We start from the raw sequence: 25,218 nt of genomic DNA on the forward strand, positions 1-25,218 counted from the left end.
GGACTCTTATAATACACGTTATTATACTTGATGGCATTACTGAGTCCCCAAAGTCTCTTTTTATGTTTCATTCTTCTTCTTTCTCTCTTTTATTCAGCTTCATTATTTTCCATTATTTTGTCTTCTAGGTCACTAATTCCTTCCTCTACTTCCTTCAGCCTGCTGTTCATTGCATCAGGTTGTTTCTAGTCTCATTTATTACATTCTTCTTCTCTGGTTGATTCTTTTTAAGCTCTTTTATCTCTGTGGTAAGGGTCTAATTTTTGTTTTTTAGTCTATTCTCAGGGCCAGTGAGTATCTTTTTGATTGTTCCTTTATATTCTCCATCAGGCATGCTACTTACATCTATTTTACTTAGATCTCTTTCTGTGGCCTTGTCTTGTTCTTTCATTTGAGATAAATTCCTCTGTCTTGGTATGTTGTGTAAGTCTCTGCCTTCTTTGCTGTATTCGCAAAGCCAGTTTTGTCTCCTGCTCATGAAATTAATGGCCTTAAGAAGAGGAGGTCATATAGTACCCATGCCTGGCACTTGTGGGAATGTCTCTGGTGTGTCCTGCGTGCACTATGCTGTTGTGTTTTAGCTGCTCTGTCTTTCAGGCCAGTTGTCTGCAGAGGCTCTCTTTGTCTGCTGTGGGCAATGTTTGGTCTCTGGCTTGAATGTGGCACATTTAAAAAAATTTATTTTAGGGGGGAGAGAGAGCGAGCAGAGGAGAGGGGCGGAAGGAGAGGGTAAGAATATTAAGCAGACTCCATGTTGAGTGTGCAGCCCAACATGGGGCTCAGTCTCACTACCCTGAGGTTTTGACCTGAGCAGAAATTAAGAGTTGGACAGTCAACTGCCTGAGCCACCCACTTACCCCTGAATGTGGCACATTTTAGCCAGATGTGCTCCAGTCTGCTTGTGAAATGAGATCTGATACCAACTCTACCAAAACTCCAGAACTAAGACCCTGCAAAGCTCTGTGGTTAGGAGATGTGGTGGGGGTAAAGGTTTGTGCTGGTCTTCTGGGTAAGGGGCCTGCTGTGCTGGAACTTAGAAAAACCTGAATGAGAAAAGCATTCCCTCTAGAGCAGAGGAGAGTGGGGTTGGTGTAAGCATCTCTGTGTTGGTAGCAGTCAGTGTTGGTGTTCCACTGCTTCATGCAGGTGGCTCTGTGTTTATGCTTGTGGGCAGGGGAGGAAAATGGTGGAAAATAATTCCTAAACCAAGGTTATTTTCTTGAGATGGACTTTTCATTCTCAGCACTATGGACATTTTGGAGTGGATAGTCCTTTGTTAGGGAACATATTCTGTTAAATGTAGGATGTTTAGCCTTATCTTAGGACTCTAGATGCCGCTAACACACCCTCTGCAGCTAAACTAATGTCTCCAGACATGGTAAAGTGTCCTGTGGTATGGGAGGGGCATAACTGCTCCCAGTTGAGAGGCTCTGTCTAGAGTATGAGATGAATCCCAGGGCCATGGCATTGGTTTGGCTTGGAACGCTTAGATTTTCAGAGCAGAGTATGCGGTGAGAGTAGAGGAATGATGGAGAAAATAGTTAGACGATGTGTCTATAGTATTTTTCCCATGACGGTGCTTCCTGGTTTTTTTTTTTTGAAGATTTTATTTTTTTAAGTAATCTCTACACCCACCATGAGGCTTGAAATCACATGAGCCAGCCAGGCGCCCTAGCATTGCTTCTTTTAAGGCAGACAGAAACTCCTATTTTATAGTGCACATCCTGTTTGTGTTCTGTGAAACATGAAATTTGTGAACACTATACTGCTTTCTTGTTAGCCAAAAGCATAAGGAGGCAACTTGAGATGCGGCTTTCTTTATTTAGGGCAGGAATGCCATTTTTCTGGATACTACCAAGATTCTTTTGGTGTCACTTTTAATTGTATAATTGACAAATCCAGGGATTCACCATAAGCAGAGTTGAGTCCAGGGGTTCAGACTGGACTGTTTGAACTGTATTGGACTGTTTCTGTCTCATTGGACTGTTTCATTGGACTGTTTCTGTTTGTATCTGACCTCTGTTTTCCTGTCTATTGCTGGGACAGAGATAGTTGGCTTCCATGAACCTTGAATGTATTTCCAAAAGTAAAGAACTCATCTTTCCTAAGTCCATGGATTAAACTCAGGAAATATTTCACTCTGCTTGTGGTTTAGATGTTCTCTTGATTCAGGCACTTTTACAGGGGGATGGGTCAGCCTAGGTCAGCTAATACCTATCCACCCTTCCTTCTCCCATCAATTGTGCAACTCTGAAAACAGAATCACAAAGAATGATTCCCTTGCAAATCAGAGAGCCTTTGAAAAGAAAATTGTGCTGAAATTTCTGAATGAAAATCTTTCCCCCAAATTTCCTCACATATATTTTCTAGGTCTTTTAATCTCTCTCAGGTGTTCCTTCTTTCTACTTCTAAGGTATCTTCTTAGTATAGTTCTCAAAGTCTAATCCAGGGAACACTGTGGGGTTAACCAAGATTTTCAGGTGGTTATTCATTTCAAAGCTTTTTTTCATAATACCAAGATTTGTCTCTTTTTTCAAGTTTGTTTATTTTTGAGGAGAGAGAAAGCATGTGCTAGCAGGGACAGGGCAGAGAGAGAGAGAGAGAGAGAGAGAGGGAGAGAGAGAATCTTGAGCAGGCTCTCTGTTGTCAGTGTGAGTTTTACTCAGGGCTCAGTCTCATAAACCATGAGAACATGACCTGAGCAGAAATCAAGAGTCGGATGCTTAACCGAAATACCCAGGTGTCACCCAGTATTTGTCTTTGTCTCAGTTTCTCACAAGTTTTCAGTGGACTTTTCCAGAGGCTGCATGACATGTGATATTACATAAAACTAAATGTAGAGAAAAATAGAGGGATCCACTTATCTTCAGTTGAGGCAGACCTTTAAAGGATTTGCGAACGTGTAAAACATGCATTGTAATCTCTCTCTTTGTTTTGTTTCAGATAATACAGTTATTTTTCCTTAAGATGTGCAATTTGTGTAAATATGGAGTGGATTTATTCTCATTGTGAAATGAATGAGTATTTTTAGAAGTTTCATTTTTAGTTTCTGTTACAGTAAATGTCAGTAGACAGAACAGAACCCATGTAAATAAGTTTTTTGACTCAAAAATTTAAGAGTGAACCTTTTAAGATCTCACAGGAATACTTAGAGTGCTCCTGATGTGTTTTCCACTCTGGCTTTTGGAACTCCAGTATCTCCAGCCCCAGAAAAGCTGTGGAATCTGTTCATTTCAATTCCCCCAGTGGCTCTGCTCTGCTGGGCCTTGTGGAAACTCGCCTGGTGCCCTGCAATGTCGTGTTCAGCCGACAACTCATCTGGACCTCTATGCAAAGGTCTACAGATCCTTCTTTGGGCAGTGCCCTCTTTTTCAATATCTAACCGTGTGAATTCCAAACTGTATTAAATAGCCCCAAACTCCAATTTGTTTCACACAGCAAGACCACTGCTTTTGGTTTGGGCTTCACTTCTCTTTGCTGTGGCTTGGATAATGCCCACAGAAGTAGTCAGGAAAAACTAGGAGCTTACCTCATGTGTGTGCTTTCTCTAAAGGATCACAGCTTTATGCTGTCTGTTGTCTAATGCCTAATGTCTAATGAAATCAGTTTTTTCATATATTTTGTTCAGTTCTATAGTAGATTACAAGGTTAAAGTAAGTGTGATACCCATTACTCTGAGGCCAAAATTAGAAGTCTTCAATTTTATTTATAGTTAGATATTTCTTTACAAAATATTTCTTTACTAATTTGTAAAGAAGTAGTAAGTCCTTTTAACATAGTAATAGTCCCTTCTTATAAAGAATAGTAGATCCCTTTTTGCAAAAAAGGACTCATATGTTAGGAAACATATGAGAATTTCTATTTCTACATTTTATATAATTTTAAATAATTGCTTATATTTAATTATATGTATAATTTAATAAGATACTAATACATGTTTATAGTTTAGAACTAAACATGCGTAATTAGAAATGTTGTTGTGCTATTTTTTAACAGAAGTGTACTATCGAAAATGTGGAACTTTTCCTATAGTATTTGAACTCTTTTTTTTGAAAATTATAATGGTTCAGAGTGAAAAGAAGAAATATTTATTTTAGGGAATTAACCAAATCATTAAGGAAATATACTTTTGCAGATAACCACTATGAGGAGAAATTGAGCATTGATCCCTAAAACCTCCCTAGTCTGACATCTCAGTCATCAGGTGACTCGGTCCCTTATGAAGAGAGAATGAGACAGTGGGGTTTCAGTTGAAGCAAGAATAGGAATGGCTGCTACTATATTTGAGTTGGTACTATGTACTAGGCCCTGGGCAATAAACGTATCATGGCCTCTATTGTACAAATGCAGAGTTTGACACTAAGAATACTTTGCCTCTGGTCATAAATGAATAAATGAGGTAGTTAGGTTTGAACCAGCATTTCTGTAACCCTAAAGCTTCTTTATCAGTTCACCAAGCTTTCTAGGATCTGGACTACACAAGGAACAGTTTTCTACCTACAAAGATGTGGAACACCAATATGATTTTTCCAAGTGTTTCAAATGTTGCACTACCTACCTTGGAGTTCAGTTAAGCCATAACCGATTTATAGGGAGCTAGGGAAATTTCAAGTTGGTATGAATTATACAATTCTCAGTAGGTGTGTGTGTGTGTGTGTGTGTGTGTGTGTGTGTGTGTGTGTGTTGTGCTAAGTTTCTTTCAAGAAAGCTAAAGAAATTTCCCACTGAGTGGGAAATATTTGCATTCTTCACCTACTTGTGCATGGATTTCCAAATTGATGGCTATTTGCTTCAAAAGTAGACAGGAAATCAATCCTGGAAATTATTGTGTGTGTAGCTCAATTCACTACGTTGTAAAATATTATTTCTTTCATCTCCTTTATGTTGCTTAGTTGCTATTTCATTCTTCATGGTAATAGCAAAATATTCGATGATATTGTAAACACATACCGACCTTTAAGATTTGTTCTCAGGTTCAGCAGCCATTTGTTTCAGAGACACTTGGCTTTTACATCAGCAGGTCTCTTCCTCTTTGAGAAAGAAAATGAAGTCATGCTTTATATTTTACATTTTGTTGTGGATGTGTTTCCCTTCAAAAATATGTCATTGTGTAATAAGTACTTCTGTCTTTAAAGAAAACCATGTTATAGTTCTTTCTGGACCATGAGTAACAGTGGTTATGGGAAAGGATGCATGTTCTCAGGTGCCTGGTGGGAACTAGTAACCCTTCTTCAAAGAACCACAATAAATACTTGTTTCTAGTGAAAATCAGGGGCCATGTTTGTAAACCCCATTCTAGGCTTTTACACCTAATTACTCATACAGAATTTCCCTTTGTATATACTGATTTTCTCCCAATTCTCGACATTTATATACCATGATCATATTTTTTAACATAGATGCATAGTAGACTATCCTTTATTCTACTTAATGTTTCTGTAAATGTAATGAATTAAAAAAAATAATGTTTATTTGTTTTGGGGGGAGAGAGACGAGCATGAATGGGGGAGGGGCAGAGAGAAGGAGACACAATCTGAAGCAAGCTCCTGGCTGAACTGTCAGCACAGAGCCTGACGCCAGGCTGGAACTCACAAACTGTGAGGTCATGACCTCAGCTGAAGTCAGACACTTAACTGACTGAGCCACCCAGCACCCCAATCTAATGAATTTTTTAATTACTTAAAAATGTGCATATGAAGAACATTAATATCAATAATATGAATAGAAGAAAATGTTATAAATGGAAAATAAATACAAAAATAAATATACACATATTCATACAATTGTAAGTACACATAGATTTAAAATGTTCAGAAAATAAAAATAATAGTATGTACCACCAGAAGTCTTATGGCCACATTTTTGAAAACTGTGACCCCCTATTATCCCTATTTTTCTGGTTGGAAGTTGCACTTCAGAGGCCTTACCATGGTTTCCATTATAGGTTTCCCCTGCTTTGTCAAAGTAGAGCGTTTCTATGAAATCTTTCATGGCCCTAATGGTATAAAGCAAAAAAGAGTTACCATTAGTTTTTTTTTTTTTATTTTTTTTATTAAAAAAATTTTTTTAACGTTTATTTATTTTTGAGACAGAGACAGAGCATGAACGGGGGAGGGGCAGAGAGAGAGGGAGACACAGAATCGGAAGTGTGCTCCAGGCTCTGAGCCATCAGCCCAGAGCCCGATGCGGGGCTCGAACCCACAGACTGTGAGATCGTGACCTGAGCTGAAGTTGGACGCTCAACCGACTGAGCCACCCAGGCGCCCCCTACCATTAGTTTTTATAGAAAAATTTTGAGCATTCTCAGACCCCAAAAATGACTTCTCTCAGACTTTTCTGATAGCTTAGGACACATCTTGTTAACAGATGCACAAAATAAATCAAAGTGAACCACAAACTCTCTCGGTCACAGTTGTGTGTCAAAGCTACCATGGGTTGATGCTCACTGTAGTTCCTGGGAGGGAGCTTGGCGGTGTGCTCAGAGTGTGCACTGACTCCATAACTACCGAACGCAATACAAACACTGAACACTTTGTGCTTTTTGCCGTTCTTTAAATAAAAGCGAAATTCTTCAGATTTCTTTTGGTTAGGGAACACAGGCACTCTGCTAATGTAGGTCTTTCCTAAAAGTGAATTGGTGTAACATGAACTTTCAAAAAGCAGAGGATACCTGTGTGTACTAGTCGTGTATGGCCATGAACAGATTTTCTGTCTTGAGAAACCAGATTGTGAGCCCCTCAGGCCTGCCGGCAATGTTTCCTTCACCCTGTGTTCCATTATGTCATTTACTGCATATTGTTATGCACTTTGTATTTAATTTATGCTCACCAAAGTGAGCACTTGCACAGCAGTCTCCAGGAATGAAGTCCACTGCCACTTATGAGAACAGAACAGTCCCCAAGAATAACCTCAAGGAATCAGTGATATCTGGAAAAGTTATGTAAATACATAGGACTTAGATTTCCTCTTCTATAAAATGAGATAATGAAGTCTTTTATCTAGAGGTGTTTCTTTTTATTAAAAACAGCCACTTAAGAGAAAGATACCATATGTTTTCACTCTTCTGTGGATCCTGAGAAACTTAACAGAAACCCACGGGGGAGGGGAAGGAAAAAAAAGAAAAAAAAGAGGTTAGAGTGGGAGAGAGAGCCAAAGCATAAGAGACTCTTAAAAACTGAGAACAAACTGAGGGTTGATGGTGGGTGGGAGGGAGGGGAGGGTAGGTGATGGGCATTGAAGAGGGCATCTTTTGGGATGAGCACTGGGTGTCGTATGGAAACTAATTTGACAATAAATTTCATATAATAAAAATAAATAAATAAATAAATAAATAAATAAATAAATAAATAAATAAATAAATAAATAAAACCACTTAATAGCCTTTACTGTCTATAGAGCTCCTGGTAAACGTTAATGTATATAATCCTCATAACAGCCCTAGGAGACAATAAGATTGGTACCTTCATTTAATACATGAAGGAAATAAGGCACAGAGGAAGTAAGTAATTTCCTGACGGTCACTCAGCTAGAATATGGAGAATTGAGTTTTGAAAGCCATAGTCTGTACTCTATCACTACTGTATGCTGTATTTCTTCTTAGAGTATATGAAATTAGCCGTCTGAAAATATTTGGATTCTATCATTGTACAGTTACATGCTGTGATTTTTGCTCCATTTCAGTTGTCTTCCATCTGCTGGGCAGACATCTAGATTTTTCCTTTCCCTGAATTGGTAAAATTCAGATAAAGATCATGAACTTATAGGAAATATCAAATTCTAAGTGTCCAATATATTTTTTTACGGTGTCACATAATGTGACACATTAGGCTGTTGTGGAATGTCAAGCATTGGCATAATGTATGTCTTGGAAATGCAGAGTGACAGGTTGTCATTATACCTGTTTCAATTTTTTGTGATAGTGGTAAACCCTGGAAAATTTCATTTTCTGGTTTTGCACATCACCAACACATTGACATTTCCCCTGTTTTCCCAATGGGAGAGATAGAATTAAATGTAGCCAAACCTGATAATTTTCCTTAGTGGAAATGTAAAGGGCTAAGAAGCCTCCATTTGTATATGGGCTTCAATAATTTGAAGAGAATTATTTTCCATCTGTATTTCTAGGATGTAGAGGCAGATGGAGTAGTTTTTCACAGCACTGAGTCATTGATGTGAACACCTAGTGATACAGATCATTCAAATTATAAGTTAGGTGCGAATAGTGCCTTTGTTTAGAACAGGGTCCTGTGCATTATGGGAAGATTAGCAAGCATCCCTGTCATCTATCCACTAGATGCCAGGAGTAAACCACCCTTACCCCCTTTCCCCAAATTTGTATCACCAGAAATGTTTCTAGACTTTGCCAGAAAATTGCCTCTGGTAGATAGTCACTGACTTAGAGCGGTGGGATTTCTGGTTCTTTGTTGTTGTAAACTCCTAAAATTCATACCTTTGCACATATTTTAAGACTTTAGGTTGTTTTTAGGTCTTTGTCTCATGGGTCACAATGCCAAGTTTGCAATTCCAAACATATTATGGCAAAGTAACTATTATGTATTCTCCACTAGCATAATCTCTTACAAAGTTAAGCCACATCACTGGCAGAACCTTTGAGAAATGATGCATTTTCACCTCATTTTAAGGTTTATGAAAGTAATCTCTCCAAATACTGGTAATATTACTATCTGACAAATATAGATTGTTTTATAATTACAGGGTGCTTTTAAACTCAATTTTTGAATTTAATTTTCCTGGTAATTATTTTCTTAAAATTTGTTTTAATGTTTATTTATTTTTGAGAGAGAGAGAGAGAGAGAGAGAGAGAGAAAGAGAAAGAGAAAGAGAAAGAGAAAGAGAAAGAGAAAGAGAAAGAGAAAGAGAAAGAGAAAGAGAGAGGGAGTACAAGTGGGGGAGAGGCAGAGAGAGAAGGAGACACAGAATTCGAAGCAGGCTCCAGGCTCCCAGCTGTCAGCACTGAGCCGATGCTGGACTCAAACTCACAGACCCTGAGATAATGACCTGAGCAGAAGTCTGATGCTCAGCCGACTGAGTCACCCAGGTGCCCCTAATTTTCTCAGTAATTCTGAAGAAAGTTTTAATTTACCCACTTTGTTGATTAATAAGTGGAGGCTTGAGAAGTAGTTTTTGTTTATTTCTTAAGAGGTAGAGAGATCAGAAAGTACCACCATTCTGAGTAATTTTAGGTGAGTTGAGTTTTCTTGCTGAATTAACCTTAAGTAAAGCTTTCTTCTTGTGTATAAACCTTTTTTATTCTGTCTTTGAGAACAGTGCTAAGGATGCCTGCCTGTTTCTCCTGCTCTTCTATTTCTAAATCCATATACCACCATCTCCTATTTTGATGTCACTGGTTGTTTGTCTTGGGAGCTCATGTAGACTGGACCATCTGTCTATAGCCCCTCAAGTGAGCTGCTCTAATTATGTTACATAGGGACAACTTGTGAAGCTCAGAATCTCAAGTTTCTAACCTTACAACTGATAAGCAATGTAAGCCATTCTAATCACTATTGTCAGTCCTTTCTCTTTCTTAAATAGATGCATAGATCTTTAGGCTGTTAAGCATCTTTGAGTCTTGTTTACTTTGTAGTCAAAACCCCAGAAATTAGTCTTCTAGAATATGGCTCTTCAAGCCAGAGTCCTCAAGGTGATGGTGCCTGTGTAACCTTGATATGAAACCTCCAACACTGTATAATATTGTCATCTCAGGGAGAGCCACTCTTCATTAGCTTAAATTGTCAGCTTTATGTTTCAGTAGAATAAATGCACATTTTCCCTACGGTAATGAGTTTTTTTTTCTCACTTTGTGAAAACTGCAGGGACCCTTGTTATCGAGAGATAATCATATGCTAGCAGTGCCACTTATTATGCCCAGTGAAAGTCCCAAGGATATGATTATCTTTTAATAACTCTAAAGCCTGTTATGTATCATGTTGTATTGTTGTTTACTTTGAGTGCGTGGGGGGAACCCATTAGTGATCTCTGTGGTTGATATTATTCATTGGGATAATGATAAAAGAATCAAATGACCATTTGTTTGCTTGTAGCTAGATTGCACAATAAGAAATGCATCCCACTTCCCACTGAAAATGCATATAAATGTAATCTCTAGCTTAGTATTAGTTCAGTAGCCTGGATGTTAATACTAAAATAACATCAAGCAAAGCCAAAAGAAATTTGGAAAATACACATGGATAATTTAATGTCTTTGTGACCTTTACCTCCCACAGAAAGTTCAGGTTGGGTTTTAAATTCCTGTGAAAGAAGTAAACACCCGTGAGAAGAAAGTACTCGCTAATTCAGTGATGGAAAATGACATCAATAACTTAAATAAAGTAGGATCGATGTAAGGAAAATCCCTTTAAATGTAATGGTCTTTTAGAATATGGAAACTTACTGAATTTTTTCCCTCTCACTACATACCTTCCTTTCATGTTCAAAGAATGTAATAATTTTGGTTTCACTTATTGAATACCTGTTAGAGATCAGAAAATTGTCATGCTTCCTCTCATTTTATCTTTACTAGAATCTTGCAAGGTAGGTAATATTCTTCCTGTATTTTAGGTGGGGAAACTGAAACTTTAAGGGGTTAAATAATGTGCTTGAATTTATGTAGAAGATAAGCAGCAAAGCCTGTTCAGATCTCATTTCAGAATTCATGTGTTATCTACTGATTACTTAAAGCCATGATAAGAAGGATGATCACAGTTAAAGGACCCTTGTGGCTGACAGTGGTCTTGTATATGTTTATTATTAGGTAGACACCTGCCTGACACTAATGAAAGGGAAAAAAGATTGCTAAAGTGATGAGACCACTATCTTCCGCCCCCCCCCCGCCCCCATCTTGCAACCAACGTCTGTGAGAACTGAAAGAATTCGGGATGCCTCAACTAGTTTTTTGAACATTTTAATTACGACTATTTTCGTGCTATCACCTGTCACTTGGGAAGGATTGTTTTGTCTTAAATAAATACCCAACACAGTTTTTACCTCTGAAGTATTTGGGAAGGGTCTAGATCAGGACCTTTTGTTCTCTAGAGTAAAGTCATCTGTTTTGACCTAGGCCATCCCAGCTGCTGCCTCTTTCTAGCTACATTTAGCCAAGAAGCTCTGCAGTCATTTGGGGATTTCTGGTTTCTTTGTATTGTAATAAAATCAATGTGTTGCTGATGACACCAGCTGATTTGTTCCAAACTCCTAGACCCATTTTGAACAGAGAGAAATTCATCCATTTATTCATGCATTAATTTCCTATCCGCACATGTGACTTTTTGGGGTGTATAATAAAATCCACAAGTAAACTTTAACCATAGTTTAAGACTGTTACAATAGCAGGTAAATGGTATGGACTTAACATTGGAAAATTTAATAAATATTCAATGATGTTTAAAAATAATTAAATATTTTGTGCATATCATAAACTGGGCACTGTGCTTTGCATGGATTATCTCATTCTGCCTTCATGAAAATACTGAAAGGTACATACATAATTATTAGGCTCATTTTATACATAAGGAAGCTGAACTTGAAGGAAGTGAATGAAATGAAAGCCTTTCCTCTGGTTCTTATCCAGCAGAGGCTATTATCCCATTGCCTATAATGGATGTATGGTGTCTTTCCCTGTGTACAACAGCACCAAAGTAGCCAAGAATAATGCCAGGCACCAATACAACAGCACCAAAGTAGCCAAGAATAAAGGTGTATCTTTACACCTTTTCAAGGAATGGCATTGTGTAACTATCTACTTCATTCATCTCTGAGCATGCTGGCACATTTGAGGTGGAAACTTTTAACTAAATCACATTCCCCCCCCCCGATAAAAGAATATGACTGTTCAACATTTTTTCCAATGAAGAATAAGTAATTCCTAATTATAAAATCAAGAACTCCTCAACCTATCTAGGCATCATTAGAAGTTTCCTTTTAAGAGCAGTCAAGAAAACACACACTGGAAATGGAATTAATTTTTAAGTTGTATATCCTTTACTTAGTTTTTAATTTGGATCCATTCATTCAGCACATATTTAAGGAACACTTGTTTTGGACTAGGTTGTACTATGCAACTTCAAATTGAAGAATAAGACAAGATAAAACAGATGCATATTTTCCCACAATAAAAGATAAAAGATAGGTGTCTGGGTGTGGGGTGGGTGGTAAACATACTGTGATTAATGTCGAGCTAGAAACATGCTTTATATAACAGGATGATGAGATTCATTACATTCCTGAAATGCTGTGGTTTTGTAAAGAGGATTATTTCCAAAGTAATATGCTGTGACTTTTTAAAAATTGAAGTATAGTTTATATATATTAGTTTTAGGTGTAGAACATAATGATTTGACAAGTGTATATGTTGCAAAATGCTCAACATAAGTGTAGTTCCCATCTGTCATTACCAAAACCTTTTACAATATCATTGACTATATTCCCCTTTTTTTCATCTCCATGACGTACTTATTTTGTAATTGGAAGTCTGTACCTGTTAGTCCTCTTAACCTATTTCAACTAACTCTCTACTCTGAACCATCAAAACCTCAACATTACCTCTAGTAGTCAGGATGGCTAGTAACAAAAAAGGCAAGAACTAACAGATGTTGGTGAATAGGTAGAGAACAGGAGACATTTGTGCCCTGTTGGTGGGAATGTAAATTGACACAGCCACAATGGAAAACATTGTGGAGTTTCCTCAGAAAAATAGAGAAGTACCATATGATCCAGTATTTCCACTTTTGAGTATTTCCCTTAGGAAAATGAAAACACTGATTTGAAAAGACATATGCACCCCTGTGTTTATTGCAGCGTTATTTATAATAGCCAAGATGTTGAAGCAACCTAAGTGCCCATCAATAGTTGATTGGATAAGATGTGGTGTATATATACACAATGGAATATTACTCAGCCCTAAAGTATGAAATCAAGTGAAATATGTCAGACAAAGAGACACAAATAACATATGATTTCATTTATATGTGAATCTAAAGTCAAACGAGCAACAACAACAACAAAATGCAAACAGTCTCAAATATAGAGAATAGTCTATTACAATTTTACATTTATTTCGATGATGTTTGTTTGTTTGGATGTTGGTGGCTATGTAGAGTAGTAGCTTGATTTGTCAGCAAATACCATGAAGTTAGGAATATTGTTCTGTTTCTTTTCCCAGTAACTATTTTGGAATAAATGAATAAATGTAAATATAAAATCTCTTGGTCTGTAAGAGTAAAGGAACAGCTGAGTATGAATCATATTTATGAGTCACGAAAATTTGTGTATATAGATTTTCTTTCAAATAGTGTTGTGGGGTGATTTCTGTTGTATGTTTTTTTAAAATATGTATTTTGAGGGAGACAGAGTGTGAGTGGAGAGGGGCAGAGAGAGAAAGAGAGAGGGAGGGAAATAGAGAATCTGCTGACAGCACAAAGCCCAACATGGGGCTCATGCTTTATCTTTTTATTACTCATCTACATGACTTCCCCAGTTTCTTTAGGCACATAGCTGAACTTATATATTATGCCCAGAAAGGTTGCCTTCACTGGGCTCATTCCTTAACCAGCAACCATTTAGTTGCAAGTTACAGAAATCTATACTAGTTCAAGTGAAAAGAAGGGTTGTTGAAACCATATGCCAGGCAAAATGATTGTGATCTACATAAGAAGAGAAAACTAGGTAAAACCTGACCTCATAGGGATTTGAAAAGCCAGGAGATGCGGTTACTTGTCACCCCTTTTATTTAATCCCTTGTTTTTCATGGGGATCAGAATTAAGGGTGTATATTATGCTAACCCTAGTTTTTTCTGAATGACTGTTTGATTCTCTGATTCTCTCAACAGACTAGTTTCTTTTACAATAATTTCACCTTTACTTGCCTTTATCTCTCATTGGTACAGTTTACAGTCTCTAAGAGAGAATCCTATTAGGCTTAATGTGGGTCAAGCATTCCTCCCTGTTCAATTGCTACAGCCAATTAGTTTTAATTACACAGTACATAGGGCAGTCCTTTCCAGGACCTTTGGATGGGGCAAGTTCTTTAAGGTGCAAATGTTGATTCAGAGACCTTCTTGGGATCAGTCCCACATATTCCTCCTTATTTTTCCAGCCCTTCCATCCTGCCTTCCATTCCTTTGGACATTGTTCTTTGCTCCATAATAGCTAACAAGTCTGATAAATGTATTTGTGTTAGGCCATCTAACAGGTAATTTATTTTTGGCCAGTGTTTCCTCTGGGAGCAAATCCAAAAATCAGAGGGGTGAATATAATGCTAAATATTTTAGACATTGAGAAAATATTTGGTAGTATGTAGTTTTTTAGGTGCTGACTTTCCTTTTTGTGTGTATTGTCCTTCATGCAACCATTTATAATATATGGGAATCTTTTACCACTGTTACTATAATATTACTACTGGTGTGCCATATGCCAGGTAGAAGCCTGAATACCTAAATTGCATTATGTTATTTAATTTTCAGTTGTTCTTTGTGGCTGAATAATGCTATTGTCCCCACTTTACAGGTGAAATTGAGGCTTATTTCAGTTAATGAATTGGTTAAGATCACATGACTAGTAAATAATTGAACCAGCATCCCATCTCAGGCAGCTGTCCTGGACCTTGGGCTTTTAAATAATAGGAACTTGATTATTGTTTCATGAATAAAGTTAGAACCTAATTTTTCATTTCAAATCTATATCCTTCATTTGGACAAATATAATATTACTTTCATTCTGTGAAGAATGTGTGTGTGTGTGTGTGTGTGTGTGTGTGTGTGTGTGTGTGTGTGTGTGAAGTTTTGGTAAGATTTGAAAAGAAAGAATGAAACCTTGACCAAAGTTGTGTTTTTTGTTTTTTTCAGTATTATTATCATTTCAACTGTTGTTAATGATGTGTGAGTTAGAGTTGCAAATGATGCCAATAGCTATAAATAAAACTTTACCTTCTAATCAGTGGTTACTCTTAATATAAGAAAAAGTGAGGCTTTTAGGTACACATTGAACTTTGGTAGTCAATTCACATACATGCAGCTGGTGATTGACCATAGTAAAATAAAACAAATGGTGATTTATTTATGATTCATTATTAACTTGAGTATAGGATTTTTGTCTGTTGAAGAGGAAATACTTCCTTTCATTTGTCATAATCATTTGTGGCACTTTATTTATTTTGAGCAAATATGTACTAAAGGACATTAAAAAAGATAAATTAAATTTCTGGATATATTAACAATATAAAAAAGACATGTTTGGTCCTTACCTTCTAGACATTATTGATATTAACTTGAAAGTAAAGGTAGTTAGGTACTTAATATATGATAAATTATTATAATCTTAGGAAGTGATATTGTATTTATGGCTAATCAGGAAAATATAATATTTCTATCCTAATCAATTATGCTACACTTATATGTAAATTAGGTTAGACTTGTGTAATGATATTTCTGGGTGGCCAATCTATATTTATCTACAGAAAATGATATTTTTAATTATAAAAGAAATAAGACAGTTATTTTGCTCAGAAATAAAATTATTTACCATAGAAAGTTGGTTAGGGGCGCCTGGGTGGCGCAGTCGGTTGAGCGTCCGACTTCAGCCAGGTCACGATCTTGCGGTCTGTGAGTTTGAGCCCCACGTCAGGTTCTGGGCTGATGGCTCAGAGCCTGGAGCCTGTTTCTGATTCTGTGTCTCCCTCTCTCTCTGACCCTCCCCCGTTCATGCTCTGTCTCTCTCTGTCCCAAAAATAAATAAAAAACGTTGAAAAATAATTAAAAAAAAAAGAAAGTTGGTTAGAGGATGCACATGTTACATAAACATGAAGATATAAGTATATACATTTATTCTCAGTAATATTGTATATCTGTATTTTCCTTAGATGGACACAGTATTGCTTCAGGGGAAAATACTCTCTTCAGGGGAAAATACTCAGAATTATTTAGCAATTAAAGTTTAACTTGGTGGCTTTAAGAGAAGGTATAATACCATATTTATGGAAAGAATGTTTTGTTTTTGTTACTGTTATCCTCATTCATATGACTATCAAAAACCACCCAGATATTTCCTAGTTCATTGTTTACCTTTTCATTATTTTATAAGCTTTTGTAATATACTTTCTTTAGAAGTAGTCTTTTTTATTGAATCTGAATACCACAAAATATCACAGGCTCCTAGAGCCATTATACTAACAAAGAAAGGATAGAGTGCTGAACTGACTTTTCAAAAGACACATAGCTAGTGGGAGACAAAGCAGAGAAAGGAACCTGGTATCCTGGCTCCTAATGTGGGCAGTTTTATCAAGGTGGACATTTATACCAACCATATTTATTTTTCATTTCCTCCTAATTTAATTTTAGAATGGCAGTAGTTAAGTATCAGCTGCACATAAGCTTATTTATACTTGAAAAGTGTATTTATTTGAATATTTTTAATTTTTATTCCAGGAATCTTTGACCTATGATACCTCCACATTATGTGGTCCCAAGAACTTCCCTAAAAGGTAAGCTTCCCACAAAGGGAGATTTTCCTTATTTCACCTTACCTTTGATTAACATCCTTAGTTTCTATGGAAACATTGATAGCTTTTCCTTGCAGAGTGATACCATAAGATCATTTTTAATGTTTTTCTGAAGGTTGAAGTTAATGAAGATATTTACATCATGTAAATTAAGATTGACAATAGGAAATTGAGACCTTTCCCAAGTCTTTCTGGAGAAGATACTTGTGGTAGCTTTCCTGTGGTTCACATTAATTTGATAATTCACAAACTTCTGAATTTGGCATCATGGGAAGACTATTGGGAATAAAGTAAAGGTTGTTGCATTTTTGCCAAATGGTTTTAAAGGAATGGACATTTTATCAGTCAAATAAACACAAATACTTACTTTCTAGGTTCCATAGATATTCAGGTCTTAAAATTGAAGCCTTTAGGGCTAAAACACAAGCAGTATAACTCATGATCTATGATAAATTCATTTTTTCCTTCATAAAATAATCAGATCCAAAAAGTCTCTGTTTTTACTTCCTAACACTGCTGTAACACAGTACCATGAGCTGAGTGGCTTAAGACAACAGAAGTTGATTTTTTTCACAGTACTGTAGTTTAGAAGTGTGAAATCGAAAGGTAGGTAGGGTCTTACTCTCTGAAGGCTCTAAAGGAGGAATTTGTCCTTGATTCCTCTAGTTTTTGGTAGCTGCTCACAGTTTTTCATGTTCTTTGATGTGTAATGACTTTACTCAATTCCCCCTTTGTCTTCACATAGACTTCTCCCTTGTGTGCTTGTGTCTAAGTTTGTATTTGTAATAAGGGCACCTGTCATTGGATTGAGGGCCCACACTAATCCAATATGAGCTTATCTCAACTTGATTATATCTGCAAGAACCTGTTTCCAAATAAGGTCACATTCATGGACCTAAGGGTTGGGATTTCAACATTTCTTTTTTATTCCCTAATATAGGGGATATATTATGTTAAAAGGTATAATATTTATTTCTTGATGGACAACTTATTTTGCAAGCAAGATAAAAATTATAATCTTACTTAATCAGAACAGGAGTTGATGACATTGGGTAAATATTAGCACATGATTTTGACTCTTAGGGGAAGATTATTTTTAATACCCTCAATAATAAAAAAATAGGAAAAAAATAATTTTACTTGGTTTCTTAGATATTTTTCGTAAACCAAGGTTGAGTAAAGTATTTTGACAAGTTAAGTATTGCTCTGTAATAAACTATTCCCAGATTCAGTTGCTAAAAACAGTAACTATTTATTACCTCTGATGAATCTTTTGGTTAGGTGTTTGGGTCTTCTGATATGTAACAGACTCCCCCAGTCTTGAATGGGTGTGTTAGTGTGTATGAGGTCTGTGTATAGGTAAATTAGGGGAAGCCTCTGCTCTGAATAGTCTCTAGTCCTCCAGGAAGAGCCAGTTCTTTTTCTCATTGTTATGGCTTTTTCTTATTCCACAGTATTCTGAATGTTCTTAAACTTAGTGTTAGTTTCTGTTTTTATTTCCTTAGACTTGTTTACTTACAGTCCATCCCAGACAAGGTGGTAGGAGTGATCTTCCTAAACCATTCCCTAAATCTAATCAGATTATCACAAACAGTTATAAATCTCCCATTGTTCCTTGTTTTCCTTTGATCAACTCCCAACTATTCGACATGGCTTTAGAAGGTTCCATATTATTTGACCATTGCTTACCTCTCAACCTTTATTTCTCCCCTACCCCCACAGCTTCCTAAATACGTTCCACTAACTTGAATTATAAAAAAAAATGTTTAAATATGCCATTTTCTCCTGTTTTTACTCATTATATTCCTTCTTTTGGAAATATCATGTTCTCCCCACCCTACCCCCTTCTCCCATCTTTCATCAACTCTTTTTGTTGCTAACTGAAAACTTAAAATTTGAGGACGTTTTCTATGGTTTTTCTTCTCTAGGTTAGTCTTAGGCTTCTTTCCAATGCCTATATCACTGTGGACAGCATGAAAATCACACTGTACTGTAATTGCTTGTTTGATTAGCTTACTTTTCCATCATGGATTCTACTAAGCCAGTAATGATATCTCTTTTCTACATCATGGTACTCAGTCTTCAGTAATAATCTTTGGGAAGAATGGGATATTTAATGACATCTTTTGTGTTCTCGTTCCTCTGTCTTTAAAGATGTAGAGGTACCTGGTTGGCCCAGTCAATTCAGTGTCTAGCTCTCAGCTCAGGTCTTGATCTCAGGGTCGTGAGTTCAAGTCCCACATTGGGCTCTGCACTGGGAGTGAAGCCTATTTAAAAAAAAGGAGAAAAAGAAAAAGGAAGTTTATGATGTTGACATCATACTCAGTGGCAGAAAGCTGAGAGTTTTACCCTAAAGATTAGAAATAAGATAAGGATGCCAACTCTTTCTACTGAACTTGAGCATAGTATTAGAAGTCCTAGCCAGAAATTAGACGAGAAAAAGAAATGAAAGGCATCCATATTGGAAAGGAAGACATAAAATTATCACTCTTTATAGATGACATGATTTTATATGTAGAAAACCATAAAGATTCCACCAAAAAACTGTGAGAACTAATAAATTGAGTAAAGGTGCAAGGTACAAAATCAATATACAAAAATCTGTTGTATTTTTATTCCCTAACAACTATTGAGGGGAATTTAAGAACATAGCCCCATTAACATTTGCATCAAAAAGAATACAATACTTAAGAACAAATTTAACCAAAGATGTGAAAGACAGATACACTTGAAAGCAAGAAAGAATTGATCATTAAAAAGTCTATACTACTGAGAGCAATCCACAAATTCAGTGCAGTTCTTATCAAATTTCCAATGGCATTTTTCTCAGAAATAGAACAAAAGAACTAAAATGTGTATGAAACCATGGAAGATCCTATATAGGCAAAGTGATCCTGAGAAAAAAGAACAAAGCTGGAGGCATCACACTCCTTGATTTCAGACAGCACTACAAAGGTATAGTAATCAAACACTTGAGTATTGGCATAAAAACAGACCTTTGGATCACTGGAACAGAATAGAGGGCCCAGAAATAAACCTCCATGCATATATGGTCATTTTATGGCAAAGCAGTAAAAAATAAACAATGGAGAAAGGACAGTGTCTTTAATAAATAGTGTTGGGAACTATTTATTAAGCAGCCACATACAAAATAATGAAACTAAGTCAGTATGTTACATCAAATAAAAAATTAACTCAAAATGATTTAAAGACTTGGATGTAAGATCAGAAACCATAGAACTCCTAGAATATTACACAGGTAGTAAGCTCTTTGAGATTGCTCTCAGTGACATTCTTTTGGATCTGACTCTAAAAGCAATGGTTACAAAAGCAAACATAAACTATTGGGACTACATCAAACTAAAAACCTTCAGCACAGTGAAAGAAACAACCAACACAATTAAAAGGTAACTTCCATTTGCAAGTCATACATCTGACAAGGGTTAATGTCTAAAACATGTAAAGATCTTACATAATAATAAAAATAAAAACCCAGTTAAAATGAGGGCAGACGATCTGAATAGACATTTTTCCAAAGAGGACATACACATGGCCAACAGGCACATGGAAAGGTGTTCAACATCACCTATCATTGGGGAAATGCAAGTCAAAACCACAATGAGATATCATTTCCCACCTGTCAGAAGGGTTAAAATCAAAAAGACAAAAAGTAATGTTAACTAGGGCGCCTGGGTGGCGCAGTCGGTTAAGCGTCCGACTTCAGCCAGGTCACGATCTTGCGGTCTGTGAGTTCGAGCCCCACGTCAGGCTCTGGGCTGATGGCTCGGAGCCTGGAGCCTGTTTCCGATTCTGTGTCTCCTCTCTCTCTGCCCCTCCCCCGTTCATGCTCTGTCTCTCTCTGTCCCAAAAATAAATAAACGTTGAAAAAAAAAATTAAAAAAAAAAAAAGTAATGTTAACTAAAATTTAAGTTAAAAGAAAAAGACAAAAAATAAAAAAAAAACATTGACAAGGATGTGGAAAAAAGGGAACCATCATGCACTGTTGGTGGGAGTGTAAAATTGTGCAGCCACTGTGAAAACCAGTATGGAGGTTTCTCACAAAATTAAAAAAAAAATACCATAAGATCCAGCAATTTCACTTCTGGATATTTATCTCCCCCCCCCCAAATAAAGACACTAGTTTGAACAGATACATGCATCCCTATGTTGATTGCAGCATTATTTTCAGTAGTCAAGATAGGCAAAGAACCTAAACAGCCATAGATGGATGAATGGATAAAGAAGATGTGGTGTGTATGCGTATGTATATATGTTACACACACACACACACACACACACACACACACACACACACACACACAAATTGTAATTCTCCTCGGCTATAAAAAAGAATGAAATCTTATCATTTGTGGCATCATGAATAGACCTAGAACGTACGATGCTAAGTGAAATAAGGTCAGAAAGAGAAAGACAAATACTGACTGCATAATTTAACTTATAGCTGGAATCCAAAAAACAAAACAAATGAACAAACAAACCCAAACCAAACCTGTGGATACAGAGAATAGATTGGTGATTACCACAAGGCAGGGGGCTTCTGCAAAGGCAAAATGGGTTAAAATGGATCAAGAAGTACAAGCTTCCAGTTATAAAATAAGTAAGTCATGGGGATATAACAGAATGGTTGACTGTTGTCAATGATACTGAATTACTGAATTGCAAATCTGAGTAACTAAGAAAGTAAATCTTAAAAGTTCTCTTCACAAACAAAATACTGTAACTTTGTATGATGACAGATGGTAAATAGACTTAATTTGGTGAACATTTTGCAGTGTATATAAATGTTGAATCATTATATAGTACAGTAGAAAATAATACAATTTTGTATCTCAGTTTTACTTCAGTAATCCAAAAAAAGTTGGTGGACATTTTCATAATTGAGACTGGAAAGCAGGAGGAGGTCAGGTTCTCTCAAATTGTAATGATGCCCTTTTGGTTGTCCTTAAGGAAGGCCTTGCCACCACCTCCAGGTTCCCTAGCCTTTTGTCTTCCACCTCAAGTTGTAAAAGTGGTAGCTTATGGGTTAGAACAGCCTCAAAACAGACTTATTTTGGTTCACACATTTGTTCTTTTTTGTTTCTTTTTAATTGCAAAAAGAATGTTTAAATTGTTGCCAGCACTTGAAAATTCAATTTCAGATAAAATGATGATTTCCAGATTTTCTAAGGAGAAATCAGAATATCTTTCTATCCCAGGCTTACATTCCTAGATGGCAGGAGGGCTTTCCTGCAAGGCAGCTGCCTCTCCCTGCCTTCTCCCTTTTATCATGCCACTTCATTTGCTACCTATTTGGCCCTGACAGGCCCTTGAGTTCAGTATCCTCAGCTACACAAAGACTTCTGGATTGATGGAATGTGGAAGGTTAGCCTCTGAGAGTCTGTCTCTGGTGAACCAAAGATCATAGGTTCAGTGGCTGAATGGGCCATTTAGTTGTTCCTGTCATATATCTATCAAGTAAGTGAAAATAATTTTGGCTTTATGTTCAGAGTCTTTATGCTTTAAGTTCCTGCTATAATATTGGAGCCAGGTAAACTGACTTCTCTGAGACTCATTTTTCCCATCGGCAAAATGGAGACTGTAATATCCTTCAAGGTCTTACAACATGTAAATTTCCTTTGTTAATACCACAACAGTTAGTCTAATGTACACACAGAGGGAAACTAGTTAGTTTGTATTCTCTGGATTGGTACAAGTGATTTTCATCTTTTGTTAGATATTAATCAATTAAAAATAAGTTAGGAAAATTAAGTACTGATACATGCTACAACAGGGATGAACTGTGAAAATAGTTTAAGAAGACAAACACAAAAGTCCACATGTATGATGTTATTTATCTGAAATGTCCAGAATAGGCAAAATTATAGAGATAGAAATTATAATAGTGGTTTCCAAGAACTAAGGGGAGAGGAGAATATGAACATACTGCTAATGAGCACAGGGTTTCTTTTTTTGGGTGATAAATTAGATAGTGGTGATAGTTGCACAACCTTGTGAGTATGCTAAAAACCACTGAATTATACAGTGAATGGTGAATTTTATATGTGAATTATATCTCACTATAGAAATAGATTATGAAATATATGTTTTATGATGACACAATTTCTCCTTCAGGTGTGGTGACTAAGGCATGTAGCGAAATAAGCAGACTTCTTAGGTTGTCATTCTTCCCTAAAGTCCTGATGTGTCTTCCAAGGCCAAAGACCAAGTCGGGTTTCTAATTCTAAGGATTCATGGTTTAATATCAAAGTTATCAGTGATGGAGTCAGACAGTTGGGTAAGCATTTAAAAGTTTTCAATTTTTATTCTCTGTAAGCCTCAGATTCGTCAAACTAAAAAGTAAGGGTACTAATAGTCATTTTGTTGGGTGATTGCAAGAGTGAGGAAGAACAAATGTCAAGTACTGATCATAGTGTCAGTTATGAAACAGGCCCTCTATAATTTATACTTTTTAAATGAGTGTTACTTGGTTGTAAATATGAGGCTATATTACATTAGGTTATTGGCAGCCTAACTGTCTCAAGGTTGGTTCTTTTTCCTGTGTTAGCATCTTGGCCAGAAAGAAAAGAATGGTTAGAATTTCTGCTAGCACTTAATGAATTTAATCAGCCCCTGAGGGACTTTTGATATAGCAGGGAAATTTTTTACAGAGAAACATGATTTTTATCCTTCCTGTTTTTCTCTTGAGAGTTGACAGAGCCTTTCCTAGCAGAGGTAACATTACCTGTGTGAGAGAAGAGTATTTACATACCATGAGGGTAATGTTAGAACAAAAAGAACACATCCCTGTGGCCTTACATTAAAATGTTTCTGTGTCTGTGGTTCTGAATTCAATTTAAATTGCTACCAAGAAAACACACTACTGCCTGAAAATGTACAATTCAATTTTTCATCCTTTTTATTATTTATGATTTTTTTCCTTTAGACCATAGTGTTTGTTCTTTTTTAACTTTGGTTTTGTCTTTGCAAATTAAATTCATAATCTGGGAATATAGAAGATGATTGAGTTATTCATGTAGTATCTTATAAATTGTAACATTAAGCAGAAACTTTTCATCTTAATTATGAAAAAGGCTTTATGAATTGTGTCATTTGACCCAGTTGCTATCGTATCCTTTTCTTTATGGATAATGAAAAGGATTATGCTATGGTGAATGGGTTGGAACAACAGGAAACTTTGGGGTCATTTGTTCTTTCAGTAAGTAAATAGGGATCAGACTATATGTCAGAATCTACATTAAGGTCTAATGATATGGTGGCAAATAAAATATATATGTACCCTTGACTTTGAGTTTGCTGTATCATAGGGATGGCAAGTAATAAACAAAATACTGATTGTATTAGGTGCTATGAACAAAATGAAGAGAATGCAATGACAAACAAGTTATTGAATGAAACAAAAGACATTGATGAAATAAATTGAAGATGATGTCACAAATGGAAAGATAATCCATGCTCCTGGTTGGAAGAATTGATATTATTAAATGCCCACACTATCCAGAACAATCTACAGATTTAATGCAATTCCTATAAAAATACCAACAGCATTTTTCACAGAGCTAGACAAACAATCCTAAAATTTGTATGGAACCACAAAAGACACCAAATGGCCAAAGCAATACTGAAAAAGAAAAACAAAGCTGGAGGCATCACAATTCTGGACTTCAACTTCTATTACAAATCTGTAGTAATCAAACAGTATAGTACTGACACAGAAATACACACATAGATCAGTGGAACGTAATAGAAAACGTGGAAATAAACCCACATTTATCTACGGTCGATTAATCTTCGATAAAGCAGGGAAGAACAATCAAAGGGAAAGACTGCGTCTTCAACAAATGGTGCTGGGGAAACTGGAACGCTGCATGCAAAAGAATGAAGCTGGACCACTTTCTTACACCATATACAATAATAAACTCGTAATGAATTAAAGACCTAAATGTGAGACCTGAAACCATAAAACTCCTAGAAGAAAACACAGGTAGTAATTTCTTTGACACTGGATTTAGCAACATTGTTCTCAATATGTGTACTCAGGCAAGGGAAGCAAAACCAAAAATAACCTATTGGGAATAAATGAAATAAAAACTTTCATACAGTGAAACCATCAACCAAACAAAAAGACAACGTACCTAATGGGAAGAGATATATGCAAATGATATATCTGATAAGGGGTTGGTATCCAAAATATATAAAGAATTCATACAACTCAACACCAAGACAACAAATAAACCAATTAAAACACGGGCAGAGGACCCAAATAGACCTTTTTTCCAAAGAAGGCATATAGATGGCCAGCAGGTATATGAAAATGTGCTTTGCATCGCTAATCCTCAGGCAAATGCAAATCAAGACCACAAGCTATCCCCTGGCCCCTATCAGAATGGTTAGAATAAAAAAGACAAGAAATAACAAGCATTGGTGAGGATGTATAGAAAAAGGAACCTTCATGCACTGTTGCTAAGAATGTAAATTGGTACAGTCACTGTGAAAAATATCACAGAGTTTTCTCAAAAAATTAAAAATAGAAATACCCTATGATCCAGTAATTTCATTGCTGAGTGCTTACTCAAAGAAAACAAAAGCACTAATTTGAAAAGATATATGCACCCCTATAATTCATTGCACCATTATTTATAATAGCAAAGATGTGGAAGCCACCCAAGTATCCATCAATACATGAATA

General features: G+C 36.3%; 1 protein-coding gene across 4 annotated transcripts in view; it reads left to right on the top strand.

Annotated features, from left to right (window-relative positions):
• Window positions 1-25,218, top strand: part of CNTN4 (contactin 4) — a 907,777-nt gene that overhangs the window by 216,195 nt on the left and 666,364 nt on the right. For all 4 annotated transcript variants that reach the window (XM_047849694.1, XM_047849690.1, XM_047849689.1 and 1 more), the window contains one exon: window positions 16,437-16,492. The gene's annotated coding sequence lies outside the window, so the exon portion shown is untranslated. The remainder of the gene's footprint in view (window positions 1-16,436; window positions 16,493-25,218) is intronic.

Source organism: Prionailurus viverrinus, chromosome A2, assembly GCF_022837055.1.
Source record: "Prionailurus viverrinus isolate Anna chromosome A2, UM_Priviv_1.0, whole genome shotgun sequence".
Lineage (NCBI taxonomy): Eukaryota > Metazoa > Chordata > Mammalia > Carnivora > Felidae > Prionailurus > Prionailurus viverrinus.